Source organism: Anabrus simplex, chromosome 4 (genome assembly GCF_040414725.1).
Source record: "Anabrus simplex isolate iqAnaSimp1 chromosome 4, ASM4041472v1, whole genome shotgun sequence".
Lineage (NCBI taxonomy): Eukaryota > Metazoa > Arthropoda > Insecta > Orthoptera > Tettigoniidae > Anabrus > Anabrus simplex.
The window spans coordinates 92,934,212-92,947,352 of record NC_090268.1 but is presented as its reverse complement, the minus strand read 5'-3'; the positions used below and the strand labels follow the sequence as shown (position 1 = coordinate 92,947,352).

At 41.7% G+C, this 13,141-nt stretch overlaps 1 long non-coding RNA gene across 2 annotated transcripts in view; it reads right to left on the bottom strand.

Annotated features, from left to right (window-relative positions):
* The window catches only part of LOC136872439 (uncharacterized), a 113,035-nt gene that overhangs the window by 58,834 nt on the left and 41,060 nt on the right, over positions 1–13,141 (bottom strand). Inside the window, exon 1 of one of the 2 annotated variants that reach the window (XR_010859894.2) lies at positions 7,241–7,406. The exons of the other annotated variant lie outside the window; for it this stretch is intronic. This is a non-coding gene — a long non-coding RNA (uncharacterized lncRNA). Of the gene's footprint in view, positions 1–7,240; positions 7,407–13,141 lie in introns of those variants that run through there. 2 annotated transcript variants of the gene reach the window in all.

Here is a 13,141-nt window from a genome sequence, read left to right as displayed (position 1 = left end):
TATACTAGTTAAGAGTAGCTAAGAACGTCACTCTTGCTGTTTACGTGCAGAATATTTTTGCCTTAGAACCGACAGAAATACCACACGAATGGATAACAACAGTTACCATACATAATTTAATGCACTCCACTCAAGAGGCATTCAAAGTTTGTCAACATACTGGGGTAACCTTTTAGAAACGCAGTATCGGAAATTACTCTCTTAATAAAGAAAACGCTGAAAGTAATTTATTACAACCGTCGTTTAGTACTTTAAATACAGTACTTCAAGTTCAGTATTTCATGTACCGGTAATCATAATATGACACAGGTGCTGCACAGATTTCTATGTTTCTGTCAATAAGATTACGTATTTGACAGATCATATTAATAAGAAACACAGTAAGACCAAGTTGTAATGAAGTAAAAGAGAAGAACATGAGCTTTTCTGTTGATTCTTGTTTCTCAAAAAAGAAAAAAAAAAAAAAGAATTTCAGGCTCTGTTAATTATCTTCCTATTCAAACAGCTGTGAATGTATTCATATCATTTAAGTGTTATACAATTATATATACATGGCCAGGAGATGCCCAATTCAATTCTTTATCAAAATCGGTTGGTATTTTGTTTTTATTTCAATGTACGGTACCGAAATACTCTAAATTCGAATACACTTGCTTTTGGTTACGCTCGCTTAAAGACCCAATATGGCGGCTCCATAAGTAGCATTCGTGACTTGACCTCCCTAGACGGACCTTGCTCCGGAGCTATGGAAAAAATGCATTGTAGGCCTACACACCAATAAATTGAGAAACATTGGGAGAAAGATGCGCTCACGGAAGACGTCCCTACTATTGATCCTGTTATAATACATTTAAACGACAGTTCATCTGTTTTATCAAACTGATTATGCTGAAGAATGAACAAGGAGCGTTGTAAATCTTTCGAACATTTGATTTCATGATTTATTTTTAGAGTTTGAACTCTGTAAATAGGCAATGAAAACTTGTAAATACTGCTTGATAGGAGTCACCAGTAGCTAGAGAAATGACTTCTCTCATTAGCCTAGTGCTTTCCTTATTTATGAATGGCCCAATCAACTGCAAGAGTATCTAAGTCATGTGGAGACATACGAGTAAAATTACGAAACAAATAGTCATTACTGACGTCTGGAAGAATAATGTACTCCGATCACGCAGAAAGTTGACACCCATCGCTTTCTAATTTATTACTTTTGCGTTTATTAGCAATTATCAGAGCAGCAGCGGTGGCGGTGGCACTAGCACACTTGAAACACTATAAAAGTGGCAATTCTGAATAATCCACTTACAGGCGTGCTATTTTAGCCCTCTATTCCACTAAAATTTCAACCTTTGAAGTTCAACAATTCTTACTGCAGCTAATACCGTAACACTTAAAATGTGATTTGCCCATAATGTTATATATAGGCCTAAGATATTTTGCAGTTCAGAGAACCTTATTCTTCTGTATAGGGCAAATCTCAACCGCGACAACACGGGCAATGTTCTCGACCTCCGCTCGTTGCCTCACATATCCCCGCGCTTTGCGCACCATCCTAATGTCCCACAACTCTGAGTCATTACTCCAGGCAGATCATTACAGCCTGCCTAATGTATTGCACAGCGCAAGTATATTTGAACGACCATGGGTCCAAGGTTGAGCCAAAGGTAGGCCTACTCCTTGAAGCCTGTGGTAAACTGATGAGTGGTACGCGTGGATGTTGACGAGGTGGAAGAGTAGGCCTACCTTTGGTTATGGGCTGTTTTGTCATCCGTTATGTACACACATAAAAAGCATCACTGGTGTGTATGTGACAAAACTACCACTCTGCAGTAACAGGTTAAAGCAACAAGCTAGAAGATCGCATAATTTAGATATGAATCATGTATTGTACGGTTAATGTATTCTACTGTTATGCCTTTCGGAAGTTCTGTGCCAAGGTCTCAACAAGTGGTACTAATTAGCCATGGATTTAAATGCTTTAGTCTATGTGTAGAAAAATAATTTTATCTTTGCACTTTCCACAGCATTTTCCTCGAGTCCGGAAACTGAACTGCTTCAAGAACGTGTTAGGCACTTATTTCTGTGGTACTAAGGCAGAACCCGATGTCAAAGAACGTGATTTCTTTTAATAAGGCCGCTACACGTTCAATTCGGCTTGTCAGACGCAGCAATCACATACACACGTTCAGTTTGGTGTGTCAATTTGATGTGGTTAAATCCAAAATTTGTTCGTGCTTGTGTTTGGGAAACTGCAACTTGCTGTTTTCGGACGATGAGTTATTACTGATGTATGGTGCAGTAGCTTGTGTACTTGTGAAAAGAAGGCGTCAATTCAAGCGGAGTGTGTGGATTACAGACTGGCCTTTAAAACGAACCCAGTACGGTACTCCCATGTTAACCTTTTAAAGGAGCTTCGGTTTCACCCCAAGGGTTGGCCTAATTATTTGCGGATGAACGAAGAAACATCTAAGATCTGCTGTTCCGTGTTTCTCCGTTGATAAAGGACACATAACGAAGATTTGGATATCATTGGCACCTCTTGATCCGCCAGGAATCACAATTGATCGAAGTAGGCCTACCATATTTTAGGTATATACCCGTCGTCTTCACTCATTCCACTAACCAAACTGTTTTACACAGTTCTTTACGAAATGCAGTTTTCAAAGTGTATCTTTGTCATTAGTGTTTTGTTGGCAAGCGATCGATCTCTAACTTTTTGTACGAGCTTGTTATAAGCTGCCTCACGTTTCACGTTATGATCATATTTAGAGGTAAATAAATGTAAATAAAAAACTAATTTAGCAAAGCCTGGTGTCACTTGAAAAAGGGCTAGCAATGTACTGACGACGCACACGTCAAAAAAATACGCGAATACTTGCCAATCACTGGTGCGCATGCGCAGAACAGCTGATTTTAGGAACTGAACTGACGCTCCCACACACACGATCAATTCGGCTTGCCGTCAAGCCGATGTGTCAAGCAAAAATGAAATTCCACCATGCCATCAGTTCAAATTTCTGGCTTGAGCTCACATCGTTTGAACAAACTTTTGCGTACACACGGTCAATTCGGCTTGTTCACATCGAATTGACAAGCCGAATTGAACGTGTGTAGTGGGCTTATAGGAACAGCTTTTAACAGTTCGAGAGCTCGCTGAAATTCTATTTTATTAGAGTGTACTTAAAATTGAAGTAGCATATTAGTGAATGTAATAAAAAGAACCTGTTGCATTATTTAGTCAGCAAGTTCGGGGAACAAATCACTTGCCTCTTCTCTATAGGCCTACTGTACATATCTGAATCTGTATTTTGTGAACAGCGTATTCTACTGCATCACATAGGCTGCTCTTCGCTGCAAAATCTACCATATTGGCATTAAAATGGAAAATTCTATTTAAAATATCGGGTTCAGCCTTAGTACTATATGCTGTCTGACGTATTTTGCTATTTATTTTTTCAAAAACCACTTATTAGCCTACTAATTAAACATTTACATTTATCGTACAAACTTAGGCTGTGTTCGCCTATTGAACTATACGAATCATAGTTACCAAATTTTCTTGTCCATTTTGCGGTTAATTATGTAAACTCAGAAAGTCGAGATATTTAAATCCCTTCAAAACTTACCGTACCGGGCGAGTTGACCATGCGGTTAGGGGTGCGCAGCTGTGAGCTCGCACCCGGGAGATAGTGGGTTCGAATCCCACTGTCGGTAGCCCTGAAGATGGTTTTCCGTGGTTTGCCATTTTCACACCTTAAAGCCACGGTCGCTTCTTTCCCATTCCTAAGCCTTTCCTGTCCCATCGTCACCATTACACCTATCTGTCGGTGCGAAGTAAAGCAAAAAAGAACCTACCATCCATGGCAAATCTTAACCGAGATACAGTATGTCACTTTCCTATTCATACACAACCCATTTCGTTATAAAGCCTTTATAATTATGGAAATTGATTTATAGTTGTGTCGTGAATGTAATAAGACTTAAAACATTCAATACACTATTTTTTGTGAGTACAAATAATTTGTATTTACACAAAAACTGCACACTCCTAAACAAGTCACTTATTCATACACTAGTTTACTTGGCGTCATCCGACAAAATTGAACGGGGCATACGTAAGTAGGTGTGTTGCGAGGAGGGGTATATCTGGTTGTGTTCATCTTAGATCTGTGAGAGTGTTGGTGGCAATGGGCAAAGGTAAAGAGCTTGGCTATGAGCTGAAACAGACAATTATCAGTCTAGCACTTAGAGGGTACTACCTGAGGAAAATAGGACTCATGGTGAAAAAAAGTCATGCCACTGTTCGATATGTCGTGAATAACCAAGTACGAAGGGTCTGTGAAGAATGCGCCAAGAAAACACAAACAAAAGCAACTAAGTCAGCAAGCAGAAAGACTGTCAGGCGAGTGAAATACAACCCTCTCGTAAGTGCACCAAAGCTGCGGTCAGCGCTGGATGCTGCTACTGGGAATAAAATGTATACTGAAACGGTCCGGCGAGTTTGACATTGACACGGTTACCATGGCAGTGTACCAAGGAAGAGGCCCAATGTTAGTAAGAAGAACCATGCTGCAAGACGGTTCTTTGCGAAAGAACACCTAAACAAGGGCCAGGAGTTTTGGAATAATGTCATCTGATCCTATGAAACTATAAGCTCCCCGTTTGGTTCCGATGGTGCCGGCAGGGTGTGGAGAAATGCCAATACGGACAACGATAGGGCCAATACAATCCCTCAGAGTGAAACACGGATGTGGATTGGTTATGAGGTTGCATTCAGCACAACGGTGTACGAAATATTAAATTTATTGAAGGCACGATGGACAAAGTGTACAACAATAGTTTGAAGGTGTTAAAGTACTGAACAATTGGGAATGCTACAGACTTGCATATCTCGACAGGATAATGACTCCAAATACACCGCTGCTCTGAACAAAGATTGGTTAATTTGGATCATTCCAAAATAATTAGGAACACCTCCCCAGTCTGACTTAAACCCTCTTGAACATTTATGGGAGTTTTTAAAGTCTCGGGTTCACAGTAGAAAAGTTTCATCCAGAGATGAGTTAAAAAGGAGTGGTGACCCAAGAATGGTACAGTATCAACCATGGAACGTGTGCGAGGCTAATAAATTTCATGCAGCGTAGGTGTCAAGCTGTCATTAAAGCCAAGGGTTACTCCACAAAGTTATATTTTTGTACGGCATTGTAAAGTAATCTACCATAAATAAATTTCTTAAGATAATTACTATAGCATCAATTTGAATGTCCAAAATATACAGCTCTTTTCACAATATGAAACTGAATAAAAAAGTAACATCTGCACCAAGACTTCTCGGCCTCCCCTTGTTGCCTCGCGCCCTCGGTCCAGAAATCGAACCTCTCCTATCGTTCATTAAGAGCAGACAAGTGTTCATGTCAAAATTATCTAAGTGCGTGAATATACAGAATTCATTAAAAGAACAGGTCCTTGGTAAACCATTTTATTAAGAGTTATCTAGTTCTAGTGGGGTTCACTGAACCATTTAATATACAGAATCCGCCGTGCCTGCCTTATTCCTTAACACCAAATTCTGGCGCTTCCAAGTCCGTTAATACTTTTGTAAAAGTCCTGGATGCTTAATTTGACCACACAGTCTACTACTCATGTCGTTAATCAGTCGAATGGATTTGTATGATACCGATAGTTTCGAATACTCCGTTAATCTAAGCAATCTCCAATTCTGGAGGGACCAGAATAAAATAAACTTAGATTGAGAATTGATAAAACTCGAAAGTAGATGCTTTCGCAGTATTAGTCGCTGGAATGTTTCTATTGGCGACAGAACAAAAAAAAATACTGAGTACAAAAAAGGACCATAAAGTCGTGAACGTTTCATATTTAAATATCTAGTGCCGTATTTAAGGAACCACTTCTGAAAAATTGCCGACCTTCGCAACAACGAAAATTGTATGCGGCCTGAGTGTTTGTCTAGAACAGTTTTGTTCTTTGGTACAAAACATGAGTTCGCTATAAACTTGTGCTAAACAGTGATTTGTGTGAACTAACAGAAGTTAAAATATCCCTCCGCCCCCACTCTGACGAGACTTTCAACGTAGGTAGACCAAAGTTACCACGATCATCGGCATGCGGTGAGAATCTTTTAGAATCCACTGGAAGTAAATACATTAAGACTACCTGTTTTAGTATACAACGTACGCTATAGCAAGGACTAAATATGAACACTTCGCCCTTGATTTGTTGCGTCTAGTGCTGTACGATGGATCAGATGAACGAACATTGATAATCCGGAATGTTTTACATAATCCTTACTCCTGGACAGTTCCCAATTTTTAGATGTATAGAGATGAAGGTCAAAACTTAATGGTCTTCCGTGTCAAATACTTTGTCCATAGCCTGCTTCGGATGCATACCAGGCTGTGTCAAATTTGAGATTTGGCCTCGAGGTTAGTCGAAAATATCCAACCAAGCTGCTGGAGTTTTCCCATCCACTCGCTGCTTTTAAACAGGAATCACTTGCGCCAGAAAAAAGACTGCATCGGAAACAGCTTTCCATTTGACACACACTGTAGACTGTTGTGAATTTCCCGACCTCTTAAGAAATGTTAATTCAATAGACAATCTGACAACCTGTCTATATAAATAAGTGGGGCAAACCTAATGCTGTATACATAGGCCTAGTTGTGTGTTCGATTCAGAAATTATCTATTGAGTCGTCTAACTACAGAAATAAGAATGACGAACAATTTAACAGCTCTGTTCCTGTTACATAAAAATCCGCATTTGTATTTACAAGTTCGAATCCTTAATCCCACTGGTAGTTTTAAGAGATGTCACGCCGCAAGCCTCTTTCCGGCTAAGACCTTCCACGACGAAACACTCGTCACTTGTGGTTCAACTTATACCTTGGGTATGAGAGACTGCCCATTAGACTATGAAATTTGGAACAAAACTTAACCAGGCGATTACATTGTAAGGTAGGCCTACATCTTAAGTCCAACCTAGTTTAGAGTATCCTTTAGTTTTATCATAAAGTTGGCCTAGCTCCCCTCCGTAAAGGCTGGATTGACGTATACCGGTACCATTAAATTTGTCTTACCCTGCTGTGATCCACGGCTACAAACTAGACATTAAGGACAAACACAAACTACTACCTTCGTAATTTAACTTCACTGACTGTCAGACCCAGTCGATTTTAATTCTAGAAATCTTTTAATGTTATTGTTCATCTATGGCTGCTTACCAGAGCTTCCCATTCAGCAGAAGTTTCATCTGACGAAATGTCGAATGGCTTCCTTCTCACCAGCAAAGAATATACCTCACCAGCTGAAGTACCGAGACCTGTCTCCGAACCCCGACATAGAGCAACAGGAGCGTCTCCGTGCACAATGAACATTTCACCCCACCAGCTAAGGCAACAGCCAATCACGTACGAGCAAAAGAGAACCCTCTCCTCCGAAAGCCACCAATCAGTGAATGCTTTTCCTCACGTTTCCCAAGTTGTTCACCTCGATTGTTTTCCCCTCTTGCTTCTGCACAAATTCAGAAAGAAAGAAAAAAAAGTGATAATTTCGGACATTAAAGTCTACATACGCCCTAAAAATAACACTTCAAGACAAAAGCAATCATCAAAGTATTCACTTTCTGTGACATAGACATGTTACAAACTGAAAAAGAACATATATACTGCATAATTAATAAGAGTTCCATCTTGGCGGGCCTCCCTGGCTCAGGCGGCGGCGCGCCGGCCTCTCACCGCTGGATACCGTGGTTTAAATTCCGGTCACTCCATGTGAGATTTGTGCTGGACAAAGCGGAGGCGGGACAGGCTTTTCTCCGGGTACTCCGGTTTTCCCTGTCATCTTTCATTCCAGCAATACTCTCCATTATCATTGCCCCAGAGGAGTGCGACAGGCTTCGGCAGCCGGCACATTTCCTATCCTCGCCGCTGGATATGCTTTCATAAGCTTAATAACTAGTTTACTAGGTTATCTAGGATATAAAAAGTTACAGGATTTAAAATATAGTAGAAGAAATATAGAACACTGAGGATTTGGCCTGTGAGGATGTATGGGTCTTCTACAGGTCCGGCACCAGTTCATGTAAGAAGAATGTCAGTTGATACTATTTGTCAAAATAATATTTGATTGAGCGGATAGAACTGAATTGAATTAGCGGTAAAGGGGAGAATAAGAAGGATGGCAATGGATATAACTAATGCAATAACACCTCCCAACTTATTAGGCTTCATTCATTCCATTCCTGACCCCGTCGAATGACTGGAAACAGGCTGTGGATTTTCATACTAACATCTTGAGCATACAAATGAAACACCGGTTAGGTACAAAAGTCAACATATACTGTGATGTTGCTCACTTCCATGCACGATTTAATATTTTGTATTGCCGCCTTTTGCATCGACCACAGCTTCCAAACGTCGAGGCATATATTCCACCAACTTTTTTGTGTCCGCTGTTGTAAATTTACTCCACTCTTTCACTAAGCCCGCTTTCGGATCATCTTTGCTATTACTGTTTTTTATCCTTCGCTTTAGTTCTCCCCAAAGATGTTCAATTGGGTTGATGTCTAGTGACTGGGGAGGCGAATGCAACTGTTTTGGTACATTTTAAAGTAGCCACTCTTTTACGACAATGGCCGTATGATGATGATAATGATGATGATGATGATGATGATGCTTGTTGTTTTAAGGGACCTAACATATAGGTCATCGGCCCCTGATGGTACGAAACCCAATGAAAAAATAAAATCCCAAATCCTCCACTGACTAGAATTCAAAGCGTGAGGACGAAAAATGAACGGATGGATATGAATTTAAAACGATCGGTGGAGCCGACCCGCAATGCCTCAGTCTCAGAAACTGACGGAAAACAATAGTAATACTGACCAAGGGACTGCTTCTATAGCTCAATACTGAATCGGCAATGCTTGCAAGCTAAAGGGGTCCAAAATATAGGTTATCGGCCTGTCATAATGGTACTTATCACTTGGAAAGTAGAACCATGGTATTTGTTATGGTGCGGTACTAATCAAAAGTATCATAGACTCGCGGTATTCCATACATTATGGTACTACTGACAGGTTATGAAATTCACACATGTAATACAGACCTATGGTGTTCCGCACATAGCGGCGCCAGTTACAGGCAACGCAAACCTATGGTTTTTATCACATAAGTGTACTAACCACAGGGACTCGTACTTTCCCGTGGTGTTCCTTATATAGTGGGTACTAATCATAGGCAAGCCAGAACCCTGGTGTCGCTCATATAGTGCTACTAATCACAGGTACCGTAAAAGCCTGACCGCGCTGTGCTCCTGCGTGCTACTAATCACAAACCTATTTGGTACCTAACATAGTGGTACTACGCGCAAGTAATAGCGACCAATGGTGTTCCCCGCGTGGTGGTACTAATCACAAGTAGTTTCATGGTTCTAATCCAATCATCCCTTGGTCGCCCCTTTTAGTTGCCTCTTACGACAGGCAGAGGATACCTTGGGTGTATTCTTCGTCTGCGTCCCCCACCCACAGGAGGTTGTGTGTTTGGTCCGCGAGAGGTATTTTATTTCTCTCAAGGCCGCCGGCGAGCCGGTTAGGACCCCTCTATCCGCCACCTGGGACGCGCCACGTGGGAGTATCACCTCTCCCCCTGCTACACCAGCGTAGTAGGTTCGTGGAATGGCCGTATGCTTGGGGACATTGTCTTGCTGAAACACCCAGTCTGTTCCTAGTCTGTTCCTAGTCCCAGTTTCTCCGCAGATCTTTTCAAATTCTCCTTAAAGATGGTAAGATACATCCATTTATCCATAATGTCCTCAATAAATACTACATTCTCAACCCCATCTCCAGATATGCAACCTCACCATGCTTCGCGGATGGGGCAAGATGTTTCTTCTTTAAACTTCCATTCCTTTTTCGCTTCACCTTTCGCTTTCCAGCGCACTGGAAGATGTCGAACTTACTCTCATCCGTGAAAAGCACTGTAATCCAAAATATGGAATCTTTACTTCGATGCAGAGTTGCAAATTCTAGGCTCTTCTGTTCATTTACATTGCTAATGAACGGTTTCTTCCTTGTTGTTCTACTGTCAAACTCATAATTGTGCAGACGTCTTCGTACTGTGATAACATGAACAATATTGCCACTAGTATTTGCATTTACCGCCTCCGTAGCTGTAATTCTGGGATCGGCATTCACTTTTCTAAAGATGTGTCGGCGCTCCCAGTTAGTTGAGTTTGGTGGTCGTCCACATCTAGCTTTGATTTCTACACGTCCTCGATCATTGTAGTTTCTTATTACGATTTGGACAATTACATGGCTCCTTCTAACAATTTCCCCAATTTTTCGAAGTGAAAAGGCCTTTTTACTGAGCTCAATGATATTTTTCCTCACCTCCACTGGTATTTCAGTTCTATTTGGGTCCATGTTACGCGATCGAATTCTGTATTGACAGCTTGACATATTCTTCACCAAACAAAAATGAAAAATAATTCATGCAGTAAAGGGTTAATTCCTGGGGGCAAAGGCGACCGGGCCTAAAGTCAACCATTCTACCCCATCTAGTGCCGAGGTTACGGATGGTGGAAGCCTGTACCTTCCATCCCAGACAGGGCCTTTATGGCCTGTGTGATGATTTTTCATTTTTGTATGATAATTTTGGTTTTTTTAAATATTCATTTAAATGCATGCAAAAAAATCCAATACCGACGTAATTCGTGAGGAGAGGGGTTGCTGAGATGGCGGTCTAGATATTTAGCCCCCAGTTAGTGTCCCGCCCGTCGCCATAAGACCTATATGTGTCGGTGCGACGTAAAACCAATTGAAAAAAAGTCCCGCGCTCGAATCCCGGTAATGATGATTGTTGTTTAAAAGGGCCTAACAGCTAGGTCATCGGCACCTAATGGTACGGGGTGCAACGAAATGAAAAATTAAAACTTCAAAATGTATCCATTGATGACTAAAATCTAGAACTAAAACGGTGATGAAAAAATGATACTGAAACAAAAACAATCAGTGGATCCAATTCACAATGTCTGAACTACTGGGATAATGCTTATTATCTAAAAAACAAAACAAAGAAACAAACCCCATGGCACTACAGAGCTTGAAGGGCCTTGGCCTAACAAGCGACCGCTGCTCAGCACGAAGCCTGCAGATTACGAGGTGTCGTGTGGTCAGCACGACGAATCCTCTCGGCCGTTATTCTTGGCTTTCTAGACCGGGGCCGCCATCTCACCATCAGATAGCTCCTCAATTCTAATCACGTAGGCTGAGTGGACCTCGAACCAGCCCTCAGGTCCAGGTAAAAATCCCTGACCTGGCCGGGAATCGAACCTGGGGCCTCCGGGTAAGAAGCAGGCACGCTACCCCTACACCACGGGGCCGGCTCGCTTATTATCTAAAGGGGTCCAAAATCCAGGCCACCGGCTCCTCATAATGGTACAAATCAATGGGAAAGCAGAACCGTGGTGTTTCTCCTATATGGTCTTAATCACAGGTATCGTAGACTCCTGGTGTTTTATGCATTGTGGTATTAATCACAGGTAATGTAGACCCATGGTATGTCAAACACAATGGCACCACTTACATGTAACACAAACCCATGGTGTTTCGCACATACGGGTACTGCTCACAAGCAACGCAGACTCATGGTGTTCCTCACATACTAGGACTAATCACAGACGCCGGTATTCCCGTGGTATTCCTCACTTAGTGGAACTAATGACAGGCCATGTATACTCATGGTGTTGTTCACATAATGGAACTACTCTCCGGTAACGCAGACCCATTGTTTTCCACACATAGCGGTACTTACCACGGGCGCCAGCCAAACCCATGGTGTTTCTCACATAGTGATACTAATCACAGGCAACGTAGACCTATGGTGTTTCTCATAAAATGGTACTACTCATAGGTAGCACAGATCCATTCTGAACACAGGGGAACCGACACATTCCAGCGCAGCGTTACGGCACATGGACATTAGTCCGCTCAGCTGAATGGCCCCCCCCCCCACCTCGGTGGAATACACACTATGGTAATGACCACATATCCGTGGTATTCCTTACATAAGGGTACTACTCCTAGGTGTCCGGCTCCATGGCTAAATAGTTATGCTGGCCTTTGGTCACAGGGGTCCCGTGTTCGATTCCCGGCAGGGTCGGAAGTTTTAACCATCATTAATTAATTTCGCTGGCACAGAGGCTGGGTGTACGTGTTGACTTCATCATCATTTCATCCTCATCACGACGTGCAGGATGCCTACGGGAGTCAACTCAAAAGATCTGCACCCGGCGAGCCAAACATGTCCTTGGTCACTCCTGGCACTGAAAGCCATACGCCATTTCATACTTCTAGGTAACATAGATCCATGGTGTTCCTCACATGGTGGTACTAATCACAAGAAACGTCGACCCATGGTGTTCTTCACGTAATGGTACTAATCACAAGTAGTATCATGGTTCTAAAATCATCATTCACTGGTCGCCCCTTTTAGTCTCCTCTTACAAAAGGCAGGGGATACCATGGTTTATACTTCATCTGCGTCCTCCACCCATAGGGACTGAATCCTGGTGACTTCGGGAGGAATTTCCATAGGGACAGCGTGTGGTAACAGGAGAAGCCTTTGGCCGTAGGCCACATCAATCAATCAATCAATCAATCAATCAATCAATCAATCAATCAATCAATCAATCAATCAATCAATCAAGATCTGCATTTAGGGCAGTCACCCAGGTGGCAGATTCCCTATCTGTTGTTTTTCTAACCTTTTCTTAAATGATCGCAAAGAAATTGGAAAATTATTGAACATTTCCCTTGGTAAGTTATTCCAATCCCTAACTCCCCTTCTTATAAATTAATATTTGTCCCAATTTGTCCTCTTGAATTCCAACTTTATCTTCATATTGTGATCTTTCCTACTTTTCAAGACACCACTCAAACTTATTCGTCTACTGATGTCCTCCCATATCAAGTTCAGCTTGAGTGCTTTGCTTACCCATGTAACAAAGGGAAAGTGACTATGAAAAAGAAAAAGATTAACTTACTGACACAATTATTTAAATTCGCAAATCCCTATATTTTTAACAAGAAACTTTTATGGTGACCCAGATACATACTAAATGGA